A 14,622-nucleotide genomic window follows, 5' to 3' on the forward strand; every position below is an offset into this window, starting at 1 on the left:
AAAAGCAGTTCACGCTCACGACAGCCGTACTCACTAGACGCTAGGAGCAGTGCTGTAACAGGAAGGTGAGGTAGGAGACTGTCCCGTGGCCTACGCTAGTAGGCGTCTCACAGAGGCAGAAGCTACTGGTAGTATGGTCAATAGAGCAATTCCGACACTACTTGTTCGAGAGAAGCTTTAGGGTCCAGACGGACCACAAGCTACTATAATGGGTAGGAAAGCTAAGTAATCGTCGGCGAGAATTACAAGGTGGAGAGAACTGTTGAGCCAGTAAGTACAACATGGAGTCCACATACAAACCTGGCAAGGAAACGTCATAGCAGATTGGCTGGCGCGAGCTGTTTTTGAGGAAGTGGACTCCGGAAGAAGAATACCAATCGGCCTCACCAGAGAACCAAAATGGGAGGAGACGTCCGCAAAAGAAAGTTCAAACTCTTTCGTACGATCGGAAATGGAGGAGTTTGAGGAAATTATCAACAACAAGAAGAACCAAATTGTTTGGAAGACAAAAACCACGGGGCTGCAGAAGATGGAACATAGTAAGTACGGCAGCAGTATCATTTCGACTGGTCACAACCGGGTATCAAAGAGGACCAAATCTGTAGAGCGCTAAAAGAAGAACGCCGGTAAGATTCACTAGTATGGGAAAAGATCCAATGACTATAGAGAATGGAAAAAAATAGGTATAGATCGATCGTTTATTCGATGCACGTTGATGGTAGATCTGCGAGATCCTGAACATCGACGACTAAAAATTTAATTTTTTTTTTTATATTTGAAAAATTTTCAACCTAATCCCTGATGCTGTTTATAGTACTAACATTTAAGTGATAATTCGTTAATATGATTGAGTATTGAGTATTGTTAAACATTTTTTTATAGTATTAGTACAGTTTGTAGGATATTAAAAAATATTTCTCATTAAAAAAAAAATGAATGTCGAGGACAAAGGAAACCTCTAACTTAAAATGCAAATAGAGAAAATTTAATGACTTCAGGGATTCTGAAATATTGAGCCAGCCCTTAAGTTGGCCACCCCTTTCACTAAATTTGGCCAGAAAGGGAAAATGTGGTGCGGAGCGAGCATCGCACAACTTTTTAATATTCAACATATGTCCACTTAAACGTGCAATTTTGTGAAGATTGGTGAGCTCGTGTATATCCCTATTTTTTAAAGTTTTCGTTAAAAAAACAAAACAAGAAACCAAGAAATTTGATAAATAAAAAATTGTATTTTTCTGTTTTTATAAAAATTTTGTATTTTAGGTTTTCTGGAGGTCAGGAATAACGAATATATTTTTTTTTTGCCATGTATACAAAAGTTTAACAGTTTTTTGCGTTTATTATGATTAATTTTCGTCATCCTTATGAAATGAGATCTTAAAACTAATTATTAAAGATTTTCTGAAGTTCATTTCGGCATTGACATAGCTATTTATGTCTTCATTGTTGTGGCTTCGTGTAAAAATATTTTAAATTAAAAGTTTATTGGTATATCTTGCGTTCAGGTTTAGCTCGATGATAGTGGTTTCAACTATTCGCTAATTCTAAAACATTCAGAATTTAATTTATTTTTACTTTTGAAGATACGGATTTTGTAAAAAAGTGGGATCTGAAAGTTGCCCTTTATTATATCCGATAGATTTAGGACAAATAAAAATTGTTTTGTAAGACTTAATCTTGTGTTTAACAGTTTCATCGTTTTCCTTATTCTTCTGCCTATAGTAAAAACGATAAAAAAGATGGAAAAAAATAATTCTTTTGACCGGATACAGTAATTGGCTGGGAATTAAGGATTGTGGGAGACTGTATATCTGGGTGAGAGGGGGGTCCCAGTAGCGGCTATTTTTAGACCTCGCATCGATCCCCTGCTATTTCTGCCTCACAGCTGTCTCTTTATCAGTTCATCGTATACATATTTTTATGTACATCTTATATTATTATACTATTATATTACAACTGGATCATTAATCAGCTAAATAATAAATAATAGAACCATAAGAAATAATATAAAGATTAGCAGCCTCACTAGGGTACTAGCATAAGTTATAGAAAGATTAAGAAGGAAATGCTATAAATATAACGAACAAATTCGGAACAATACGTTACTATAGAATTTATACTCCACATCTTCACAAGTCCTAGAAGAGTTAACTAACCAAACGGACGATCTAATCAGAAAATTTCTCGGGAAAAAATTTTAGATCTACTTCCTAAGTACCACAAGTTATAATTTTTTAATAACTCAGACCCAAAATGTGCGGTATAATCATGAGAGGGAGAAGTTTTATAGATAACATTTACTTTTTAATACTTTCGCTTATACTAACTAATTAATTATGAAAGACTCCTCAAAAAATATTTCAATATCTTTTTAAATGAAGTATTTGCGCTATTTTAGACTTTTGTATTTTCCAAGTCAATATTATTTTGTTGGCATTTCATTAAATGGAATCTTGAGATATGGCACATAATTTTATATGTATTTTTCATCCATTGCTTAATATAACTTCGATAGAAATAATAATAAAATATGAGATAGCTTGTTCTCCTTTCGGCAATTCCACTTACTATAAAAACCATGAGGACATGCACGGAACAATACTACGATATTCAGCATAATGCAAAATAAAATGTCATTAAAAATTTAAGAAGCTATATCTTGTCTATATCGAACGTACCAGCAACTGAAAATAAATATCCTCATAAACATACGGGTTTCATCACCTTAAGGATTAATCCCTTAGGTAGTTAGGTCTCTTAGGGATCAGAGAATACCGTTTCCATTACATAGATTATTTTATGCAAAGTTTTTATCTCAAAAAAGAGTCCGCAGGATAATGAAACAATTATTATTTGAAAAGTAAGGAGAAACCCATAGGTCAGTACCTGGCAAAACTATTTTTTTTTATAATTCATAAAATCAATTTTTAGTAATCTTAGAAAAAAAAACATTTCATAAATTAGTTCTTTGCCTCTTTCTTGAAAAATACTAAAATTACAAACTCAACAATATTTTCAATACGAAGGTAAGAAATTAAATACATAATAGTGATGTTCCATGTTTGAATATTGTATTAAAGCCATTCTATAGATAACAATGAAGTTGAAAACACAAGATTCTAAAATGACGTAAAAACTTCAATTTTAAAGATAATGCAATAATGCGGATAATCTTCCATACAATTTTCCAGTATTAAAAATTAGGTGTTTTGAAAGCTCAAGTTTTCTTGGCTGTTGTTTTCGGGTACACGAGGCCCCAGAAGGTACCGTCTACTCAATTCATTCACTGACAGGACCACCCTATTCCAGGTGAGGGATGATGTCGAAGTTTCTTGTTATTCTGCCATGATATTGTTACCTCCTAAATTGGTCTAATACTCATGTATTCCATATGAAGGATAATTGTGTGAGCCCTGTGAGTGGATACTCAGTTATGGTCTGGTCCTTGCCCATATTCAATTTGCTCCTATTGCACCCACTCCGCTACAAGACTGGTGCACCTTTCCTTACTCTGCTTTTCCACAATGACTGCTAGGTCATTCCAGCTCCCCCAACAAATGACCGAACACCAGTTACCACAGGATCGGGGCCAGGACGGAGCCCTCAGGACAGCCTCTACCTCGTTCTCCACAACATAGTAACCACCCCTTTCCTAACACTTCTATTACTGAGGTAACAGCTGTCAAGGCAATAAAGATAACTGGTACAGTCCAACTCTTGCAATTGCTGGAGCACATGGGCCTACAGAACCCTGTTGAAGGCGAGGGATATGGCAAAGAGAAACAAGCACATATTTTCCGTCCTCCCTCCCTTTTACATACCAACGCTTTCTCATGCGCGTCCATAATTCTCTTGTCACGGATGGAACCGAACTGCCGTGGATAGCTTGCAGCATTGAAAATTGCTTTAAGGGTGGAAGCAATCATGTGCTCTAGGGCCTTGGTGACGACTGGGAGGAGGCAGGTTTTTTATTTTATTTTATTTTTTTTTAATTTTTTTTTTTTTTCCTTTGAGCCTTTGAATTGATTGTTATAATAATTGACCACTAAAAAAAATATATAACGACGAGAAGATTTCTTATCGTAGATAAAATATATAAGGAGAAGATGGTGGGGGTGCGGTCATTATAGAACAAAAATAAGTAAACACTTATTTATTAGTGGCAAATAAACAATAAATAAGTTTGAACTTAGTTATACACTGGTCGCCCCTCCAACCATCTTCTTCTGATATAAAATTATATAAATATTATTTCTCCATCCGGCTAATTTGTTCTAATAAAGAAATCGTGTCAATGATCATATACCCAACAATGTATAGCTGCTAAGTATCCAATGTTTTAATATATCATTCCATTGATATTATCGTGTAAAATAAATAGCTATGAAGTCAAATTATCCAAAAATGCAGCTATAACCTTTCACAGATGCTTAAGTGTTTCGGCGTATTTCAAAATGAGAAACAAAGAACAACGCTATATCATGTGTTATATGCCCCAAACATATCGCTGTATATCATCGTTAAAAGATTTAAGAGATTAAAGATTTCATCTGATCCTATTATTTGGCGTAGTAGGATTTCAAAGATAATTCCTCACCTAACAATATGTATGTCCTATAATCTCCAAGTTTTTGTTTCTTCCTCTTTTTTATTAAAAAATTGTCGTTATTTGTAGTATGTTTTGAGTTTCTAGAATATTTCTATGGGAAAAGAAAAAACAAAAATAAAATACAACTGATAACCTTAGTAAGACCCCTTTGCCTATTTTGTTCCTATGTCCCTTGGTGAACGTCAACCAATTATTTATAAATTGTTGATTTTTGGGAGCAGTGGTACGTGCAAACTCCAGCACACTACCCCACTGCTGCCGCACCCCATATGCCAGAAATGGCAAGGTAGGGCGATAAAAACTAAAACTAAAAAAAAAACAATTATTTAACTGTGAATCGAGAGACTTGATGGCTTTTTTTTAGAACCTACTCCGAATAACTGAATTAATTTTTAGAACTCAAATCATTCTTTTATGATAGCTCAGTAAAAACGTTTGATCTTGAATCAAGCGCCCGACAGCAGAGTATATGAAATGTTATCGAGCAGAATGACTTATTAAAGGAGGAGACTTGATCAAAGAGTGAAGTCCCGACAAAGCATTATAACAACACCGGCCATGTTTGTTATCTGCTCAGTCTCGGATAATTGCTATTTTATTTGCTCCTGCCTTTGGAGAAAGCAATTACTACTCGGGCACCCTCTCCTTACCAAAGAGCCGGGGCCGAAAACAAGCCACGAGCCCGTAATCATTTCAAATAAGCAAACACTTTTATCAGACCATTAGCTTCCTTTTATAAACACAAAAACTTACTTAGGCCCAGGGATGCCCAAACTCTCTGTTTAATGCACCTTTCCGCTAATAGACTTTTTCTTTTAAATTATGAAAAACAAACTTCCATTTTGTGTTCAGTTTCCTTTTTACTCAAACATAATTTCTGGATAAAGTTATGTGAATGTTAGTATGATATTTACTTGAAAACAGCAGAAATACCTTACTTTATAATTAGGTACAGCTAATTGCGAGAATCTAAGAAGAAACCGCTACTTACCACATGTAAACAAACCATATACATTACACCAATTCAGTATCATGAGGCAGAAAAAGATTAATATATACAAGAGTTATTTTAATAATTACTCCAAGGACCAGGGTTTGAATCCGTATATATCCAAGGATCTGGGTCGTAACAGATAATTATTTATTCTGCTAATGTAGCCGTGAGTTGACTCTATGAGTTCGGGGATCCCTCCAAGGTCTATCCACCCTCATAAAGTGAGTACTCTTAGTTGTGGAAAAAACTGGCGGTTGACCGTAATCATGAACTAATAACCTCCTTGCACAACCGTTATTCAAGATGTACTTACATTGAACTGAAGCACTGACCCTTTATGGTTCGTAGCAGTATAGATATAAGAACATATTTACAGTTTGTTATCTGCTATGAGCAGATACAGCTAGCAGAAGAGAGGGAAAATAATTTTTGAATAAAAAAAAAAAAAAAATAATAATATGAAGATATAGAATTAAAATAACAAAATTTAAACAAATACAATAATAATAATACAAATAAAGTGAACAAGAAACAGGAATAACAATGAGATGAATGAAGCAAGTCTCTTCGTAAGCGCACAGTGAAACAAGTCTCGATTAACCCAAGCTATTGATCAAATTATAAAATCTATATAAAGACATTAAAATTATTAAAGATTTGTTGTTTAGACTTTGAAGTAATTGACGGACATATTGAGAACGATTTCAAAGGATTTTATTGATAATACTTAAATAAAGCACTTGAAAATGACGCAAAATTAGATAGTTTTAAATATTGATTTAATTAGTTATAATTGTAAAATACAAATTAATTATAACTGTAAATTAAGTGTAGTATATACACGGTTTTGTGACTGGTTTAGGAATTTCTGAAGATTGAACGGTATCTGATAACACAGTACTACTCTGTTTATAGCATTGTATTAAACCCAACAAATCAATACTTAATTATTAGAATCGATGAATATATAATTAAATACAATTAAAGAATAACAAATAAATTTTCTAAGTTCTCTAATATTGATATTTTTTTTTTTATATGAATATTCAAATATTTGTAAAAAATAAAGAATTCATTTTAGTTTTAACTTACATTTAGATATTATGATAATATGAAATTGCTAAATTATCATTTAAAACCTACATATAATATTTTTTATATTAAAATGGCCACTTCGTAGTTTGAAGTTGTTATGAAAAGAAATTTAGATAAAAATAGTAATAATAATATATACATTTTATGATATATTTTAAAATTTGTGCTTAGTTAAAATAATATTTACTCCATATTTTTAAGAAAAATTTTTTTTTTTTTCTATTAAATCGAGAAGAGGGAATTTAAGAAAAATGAACTTATCTAACTCATTCCAATGCATAAGTATTTTCAATAAATCAATATGATAAAGTAACAATTTAGTTTAATAAATTTATCTTTGTGCAAATTGAATTAATTCAATATTATTTATTATAAATTAAATTGTTTATTTTTATATCAATGTTCATACTAAATTGTTATTGATGTAAAAGGTATAACATCATTGCATTGTATTATAAAATTCCAGAAGACAATGTATAACCGTAAAACAATAAAATTCAAAGAAATAGAAAAATAGAGTATGGTTTGATAAATAAAAAATACAAAATAAAGCATTACTATTCATTTTAAAAACAGAATTAGATATCTTACTATAATATACTACTATATCCAATAATATATGCATTAATACTGAACTGAAAACAAAATAGTAATTTATAATTCGATAGTTTATTTAACGGTCCAGTAATTACCAGTATTTCTGTAGGTTTCCATTACTGGGAGTTTCTTTCTTTTCAGTCAGAATCATTAAGACCATTGCAATCGATATGACGTCATATGATAAAAGTTATGCCAAATTTAATAATAATTGACTAGTTTAGGAAGCTGAAAACAATATTAAAAAGGTTTTGAATGAGGTATGGCTTTCATCACTCCAATTTACGTTTAAAAAAATGTCTATGCTCTGTTGTAAACGATGGTCTGTTTCTTGAATTCGATCATTTCTTCACATTAAGCGGTACGGATCGGTTGTAGTTAGAGGTGGAGAAAGTTGGTAACACGTGTCCACGGAAGATACCACAAAGTTTCTACGTATTCATGTCAAGGGAGATGTCCCAGTCCAGATATGAGCTGTAATCTCCTTTTCCTCCAGACACTAGGGTAAGATTCTTGCATGCTCTGGAGTGTTATCAGTAATGACCAATTCATCCTTAATAAACGAAGCGAAACAGAATAAGGTTTAAAATAAAGTTTCTACTGACGAATAAATGATTTGTTTATTTAGCGAAAATTGAAGTAAATTGAGGACTTTAATACAATTTAATTTGACTAGTCGATATTATAGTTTTCCATTTAGTACTTCGAGGTCATCAATACTAAATCCGTTTGTAAAAACAGTTAAGACCACTTCACATCAATTAATTGATCAATTTAGATTTAAATATGCTTACTTTTATACGAATTTTCTAATAATAATTATTTTTATGGGACAATATACCACAGAATAAATGTCATTTTATTTTTGTTATTATTTGTAATTATACGGAGGAAAATTCGTTTCTGGTCGCTGAAAGACAGTAAAAAAAAAGGTATAGTTTAATTAGTCACTGAACCAATAAAACTCCTGAACTTAACAAGAAGCATTCGAGTACATACACAACAGGGGTCATTTGTGATCCCTTTGTAACTTAGGGACGGTTACAGTTTTGATTGGATCTAAAACCCGTGCTACTGCAACGGAATGTAATCAAAAGTACAGGCATTCTTTTTAACTTCTAACTGACGCTGCCACATAGTGCTAAAGACCAGAAGAGCAGCTTGTTTTTAAGTTTTAAAAAAATATTTTTCGGAACCATCAACTGATGCTCCGTAAACTTTCAGTCATGAAAAAAGAACTATTTCTATCTGAAAGACAGATATTTTGAAATACATATTCATAATGTATTACAATGTTTAATATTAATTAATGTTTCGAATTAAATATTTAGTTATAAAACATTTTACCAGTGACGCGGCTGGGAGCCATTTCACCCATATTTGGGTGGCAATGCTTAGTTCTGGATTTTCTGGGTAGAATGTAAATATTTTATATAGGTATGATTGTGTTCAAGATTTTTTTTTATTTTAATTTTGTACCTTACTTATTTTACTATTGTTTAATTCATATACCCATGCCTCCTATCTTTATTTGCAATGTCTATATATTATTTTATTTTTATTCGTTTTAGTTTATACTTATTTACTTTATTATATTTCTATTATTTTCTTTCTTCTATTATTCTATTGCTTTATTCTATATAGGGGGTGACGGTAGCTGCGTGGTAACACGCCTATTTGTCAACCTAAAGGTTGCGAGTTCGAGTCCCCGACCCTATCCCGGATTTTTTTTAAGCATATAATTATACAATACTCCCCCATGGCCTCCCCCCGGGCACTTGTGAGGCCCATTAGCCAATGGGTGGCACTCACAAAAATAAGGGTGGGAGTGACGAACCCACCCTACAAAAACCACGTCATGAAACGCGCGATGTATTTCCTGAGTACATCGTGCGAGGCCTTGGACCTCCACGGTCTGTCGCGCCAATAATAATAATAATTTCTAAAATTATTATGTATTTACTTTTCCGTTTAGTTTAATATGTATATATATGGTATCATTGAGTATTTACATCCCTTTTACTTATCACCCTCGAGTGTGGCATATTGTTTTATTTCAATGAAAGTTTAATATTAAATATATCATATTTTCTCAAGATTTAGATGAATTAATATTGTCCACACAGATGCGAGATACTTTAAAAAATAAAAATAAAAAGCTAATTAGATGGCTGCTGCACATGATAGTGAAGAATGGAGGAAGCTTTTAAAGAAGGCCTAGATCGAGTGATGGATCGCGCCGTAAATATATTTATGCAATATATTTTCTGAAAATGAAAAGTTAAATCAAATAAATTTGGAGCATCCTTTTACCATACATTTCACAACGAAAAAAATAATAAGAAAAAAGGGTATAAATGAAGACACTGAAGTTAGGAGTTTGAAATTGATTCCTGATACGCAGTTGATTTCCACATGACCTGGGTATCTGAAATTTATTTGATTATATCACCAATTTATTGATTCACCAATGAAGATGGGTCGCTACAATAATAGATCTTTTTTAAGATAATAGAGCTGAGAAACAATTTTAACTTTTAAATCTAGTTTTTGTCGAATTTGACTTAATACAAAAAAATAAATAAACAAAGAAAAAATCTATATATTGACTCTTTTTATGTTAAACTATGGTAAAATTTTCAGCATTCATTATTATAAAGCAGTGGCAGCTATCTAACATTAGAGGACAAGTCTGTGTCTTGACCTGGAAAAACCTCTGGGTCCCAAAAAAAAAATTTTTTTAACGATTGAACAAAGGGTGAAAATATGAGTAAATTTAAATAGAATAATCAATACAATCGAAAACATATTATAACAGTCAAATGAAGGGAAATGATGAATGTTCTTTGTATAAAAACTGTACCCAAGAAACTCCAGTATGGGAGTGGAAAGAAAGCTCCCCAGCTTAGGGTATGGCACAGCACAGAAAAAGAGCGATAATAGTTCAAAGGGTAATGCGTTTAAGTATCCCCCCTCGATCGAAATAATGTAATTTTTCTTTACTCAATCTCTGGGTGTAAGTCAATTATAGTTTGGCAATCAGGGTGTGGTGTGACACCATCTTCTTAATAGCAGGATGATTTATTGTTTGAAGAAGAGCACCATAAATCATCAACATTTTGTTCTGACAGATTGAGCTGTGGACGGGGCGGTGAATGATCTTCTAAGTCCGGTGGCTCTGAAAGGCACTTGAGTAAACAAAACTGGATCCAACAATTTGCAATTAAAATTTTATTGCTAATTGAAATGGTAGTTGAAAAAATAATAGTTTAATTAATAAAAAGTTTTTTACAATACATATTTCTATGTAATCACTTTAGGGATTCTATTCTTATATATAAGATGTTGGCTATAGATAGATGTGTGTTTAAAAAGTGGATAGCGGCTACCTCGACATAGTAAAGTTTATAGGTTGGAAAAAAAAACAAAAAAAAAAACATGGGCATTAAGGTACTAAATCTAAAAAAAAATCAGCCCTGTTGCTTCGAACAAAGCCACGAACAGTGATCGAATTTTTTTTATTTGATTTTTGGATTTTACCTATCTTGAAACGTTGAATTTCAAATCTCGCAAAGGGTTAATTTTTTTACTTGGTCGATTACAAAATTTCATTATTGGAATTAAACAAAAAAAAAGGAGATTACAATCAGACTCATAGTTAACTAGACAAATAGTCATTACCATTCTCAAGATTCAGCTAAATCTTTGAAGCGGGCCGAAGATGATGGAACTGAAGAGACGCCAGGACCAGTTGCGGAGACCACTCATATAAACGAGAGCTATCAGAAGTTGGTCAATGGAAGCCCTTATGACAGTTTCAGTGTCGTTAGGGACTTGTTGGTCCTTCGTCCAGTTCCGACTTTTCAACAATCCTTTATCGTAGGGTATTAGTCTTCTTTGACTTATTCCCGGATACTGAGGATGATTACAAGCAGGAGTAGGTATCGGGTTTTATAAAAGTAATTGTAAATTAAAAAAAGAAAAATTGTGGTATTACTCTTCAGGTAAGCGGCATACAAGCGTGTAATGTTCAATAATTGAGTAACAATAACTTCGTTAACAGTTAAATGGGGCTTTTACGAGGCATAACAACGTTGTTGCATGCAGTCACAGTATAAATTGATGGACAATGCTGTAACAGGGTATAAGGTGATTCTCTTTATTAACTAATTCACTCACGTCGCTCAGTTATTGACGATTATGGTGTGGTAATTGCCACATAGCAATTGGAATTATGTAAGACATGATGGAGGCCATTGCAAACATTTTTTATATATATTTATTTATTGCTATTTACAACTGTACAGTATAATACATTTAGTAAATCTGATCTAAGTTAAATTGGAGTGTTACAGGCGTGTAGGGAAACTACCCATTGGTAGCACTCTAATGACATTTTACATTAGCTGGTCTCGTGGCCATCTTCTTTTCATGCGCCTCGGAGGATTGTCAGAAATGTAAGAGGATGCAAGATTAAAAACTAGGGGGTTTGAGTGGTTATAAGTGAAAAGTTATAAGAGAGTTTATAATGGAAGGAGTGATATCTGGTTCGGGCTAGATCGGTTACATAGGGAACATTAAGGTCTTTATGTATGATTTTATTTGTGACAAAGTAAGGAGCATTGAGGATTTTACGAAGGATTTTGGATTGTAAGGATTGAATACGAGAGGAATTCGAAGGTTTAGTGGAGCCCCAAAGCTCAACTCTCCATATGTCCAGATTGGCCTTATTACAGTCATGTAGATCAGTCTTTTGTAATGTGTTGGAAGTTTAGACCGTTTGTCTAGTAAGTGCTGTAATAATCGAAATCGACGTGCAGTTTCCTGTCTTTTCAGTCTGGTGTGAGGATTCCAGGTTAATCGCTTGTCCTGGATCTGTTCCACAGGGGTAAGAGTAACATCATTAAATGAAACTGTAGGGCAGTCAGTAGGTTTACGAACAAGGGTAAAGGTGATTTGATGGGATTTGTTGGAATTTATTCCAAACTTAAAATTTTAATTTAGAATATCGCTTCAGTTCCTCTTTAAAATCGCATAAACGCAAAACCAGTATTTCTTATAATAATTATTATTATAATTGCTTGAAAAATTTCTTGGAAAAAGAGCTTGAAGAGCTTCTATTTTTTAATTATCACGAAATATATGTAAATTTAATTCAACATTTAAAAACATTTATTAGCTAGAAACACTTTGCCAAGTCACCTTTATGAACTACAACAATACTTCAATAAATGGATAATTAGTCTGAATATTGAAAAATGCACTTCAAAAGTTTTTACTCTGGGACGTCCACCAGACTCACCAGAACTGATCCTCAAAAGTAAAAATATAAATTGGAATCCAGTCAGTCAAACAGTGAGATACAATGGAATTCACTTCGATCGTCGCCTTACTACTATATCAACATCAAATATACTCAAGTTTTATGTTATATCCTATCCTAAATAGAAAATCCGAATTAAAATCAGAAACAGCTATTCTTATTTTTAAAACAATTCTCAGGCTACTTCTGACGTATGCCAATTGAAGTCTGGTGACCGGCATCCTTTACAAAAAGGAAAAAATTACAATCATTTCAAAATAAAGTCGTAAGAAATGCAGTACTCCTTGGTTTGTAAGAAACAGACAATTAAATTGGGGATTACAAATAGAGACAATAAAGGATTACATCAAAAAAAGGTTCATGAATTTCCACGCACAGTTAAAGGAGCAGTGATCTACAACTGAACCTTGGGAAACCCAACCACAACCCGAAAACTGAAGCCCAGGCTGCTGCAGGACATCCTGCTATAAATTCTATATTTATCAGTTCTGTTATTGTTACTCTACAATTCTATTTTATCTTAATTTCTTTTTTTTTCTCTTCATCTTTTTCCTTAATTCACTTTCTTTTTTTTTCATTACATCAATTATGTCATTGTTTTTGTTATTAACTTTACTTTTATTAAGAATTATTATTTTAATCTATTTATTTCATCTTAATTTTTTATTTGTTTATAACATTGTATATAGTAAGGGGTGACTGTCGTATGAGACTACAGCCCCCATAATCATTAACCATATAAACCCCACCAGGCCGATTTGGTATTAAATAAATAATTGATAAATAAAAAATATCCATGAAAATCTTTATTTCTTCGTTCTAACCTAAGCACGGGAAAGAGTCATAAGCAAGATGAAGCAGTATGAATAAACGATATAATTAATTATTTGATGTGAAGTGGTTCATTTAAATTTGATTCATCAATAGACCCAATTAGCCACTCTAGAGTATATTTCTTATGTTGTGATCTTTTGACTACCAACTATTATTTAAAGGCCTTTTCTTATTTTTATTCGAAAAACAATTTTTAAATCTCAATTATGAAAAAAAAAAACTTATATAACTTTTTTACCATGTTGCTACATACCGATTTTATTCAAAACATATACAATTTGTTTCTACATATTTTCCATAATTATAATATTCCCTTCTACATATTATAATTAATATAATAAGATTAAGATGCATATTACAGAAGGACTGTTGATACTAGTGGTAGTAGTTGGCTAGAATTAACTAGTGTGTTACACATAATTATAACATATACACCATACCTGAAGATGGAATATACAGAGGAAATAAAGCTATGAACAATTAGTTTGGGACTACGCACTGCTCGACAAACACAAAGTAAACTTAAAGGTCCACTATCAATGGTATGTAGAACGGAACTACAAAACCCTATAGTTGCTGTAATGCTAAGCCCGCAATACCGCCATGTATTTCGGACACACAGACATTACTCCCAAAAAGCGTGGCAACCACACGCACACAAAGGAAATAAATTACGAGATATTTTACACGAAAACATACATATCTGAAGAAACATTAAAACTACTTTACACTTTTTTTCGACATAGGTTGATCCATTGATGATTTGTAGCACCAGACAAAAAAAAAATTACAACAATACAATAAACTAAAAAAAAAAAATTCTGTATTTGATAATTATTTTTATGGGGGTTTTAAAGATTATGCGGTAATATATGATTGTACAGAGGTTCAGCTTCACAAGATGTGTATAGTGCATATAATAAAAGATCAATTTATTTACATGTACACTATTTATATAAAATGCACAAGGTGAGAGGGAAAGTGGAAAGTGCTATTCATATTAATCACTCCATGAAATTTTTATTTGAACCTAGTTATAAAAAATTATATAAATCAAAAAATAACATAGCTATATGCATTAACTGCAGTAGTAATAACACGTTTTGAATTTCGAATCGTCAACTCCTTATTAAAACCCATTGATTCTTCAAGTAATTATTTATTATA

General features: G+C 32.3%; 1 protein-coding gene across 4 annotated transcripts in view; it reads left to right on the plus strand.

Annotated features, from left to right (window-relative positions):
• The window catches only part of LOC106686667 (cyclic nucleotide-gated channel alpha-3), a 358,981-nt gene that overhangs the window by 321,176 nt on the left and 23,183 nt on the right, over positions 1-14,622 (plus strand). The window lies entirely within an intron of this gene.

The sequence above is a fragment of the Halyomorpha halys genome, unplaced genomic scaffold, assembly GCF_000696795.3.
Source record: "Halyomorpha halys isolate HHAL.00 unplaced genomic scaffold, Hhal_1.1 Scaffold859.1, whole genome shotgun sequence".
Classification (NCBI taxonomy): domain Eukaryota; kingdom Metazoa; phylum Arthropoda; class Insecta; order Hemiptera; family Pentatomidae; genus Halyomorpha; species Halyomorpha halys.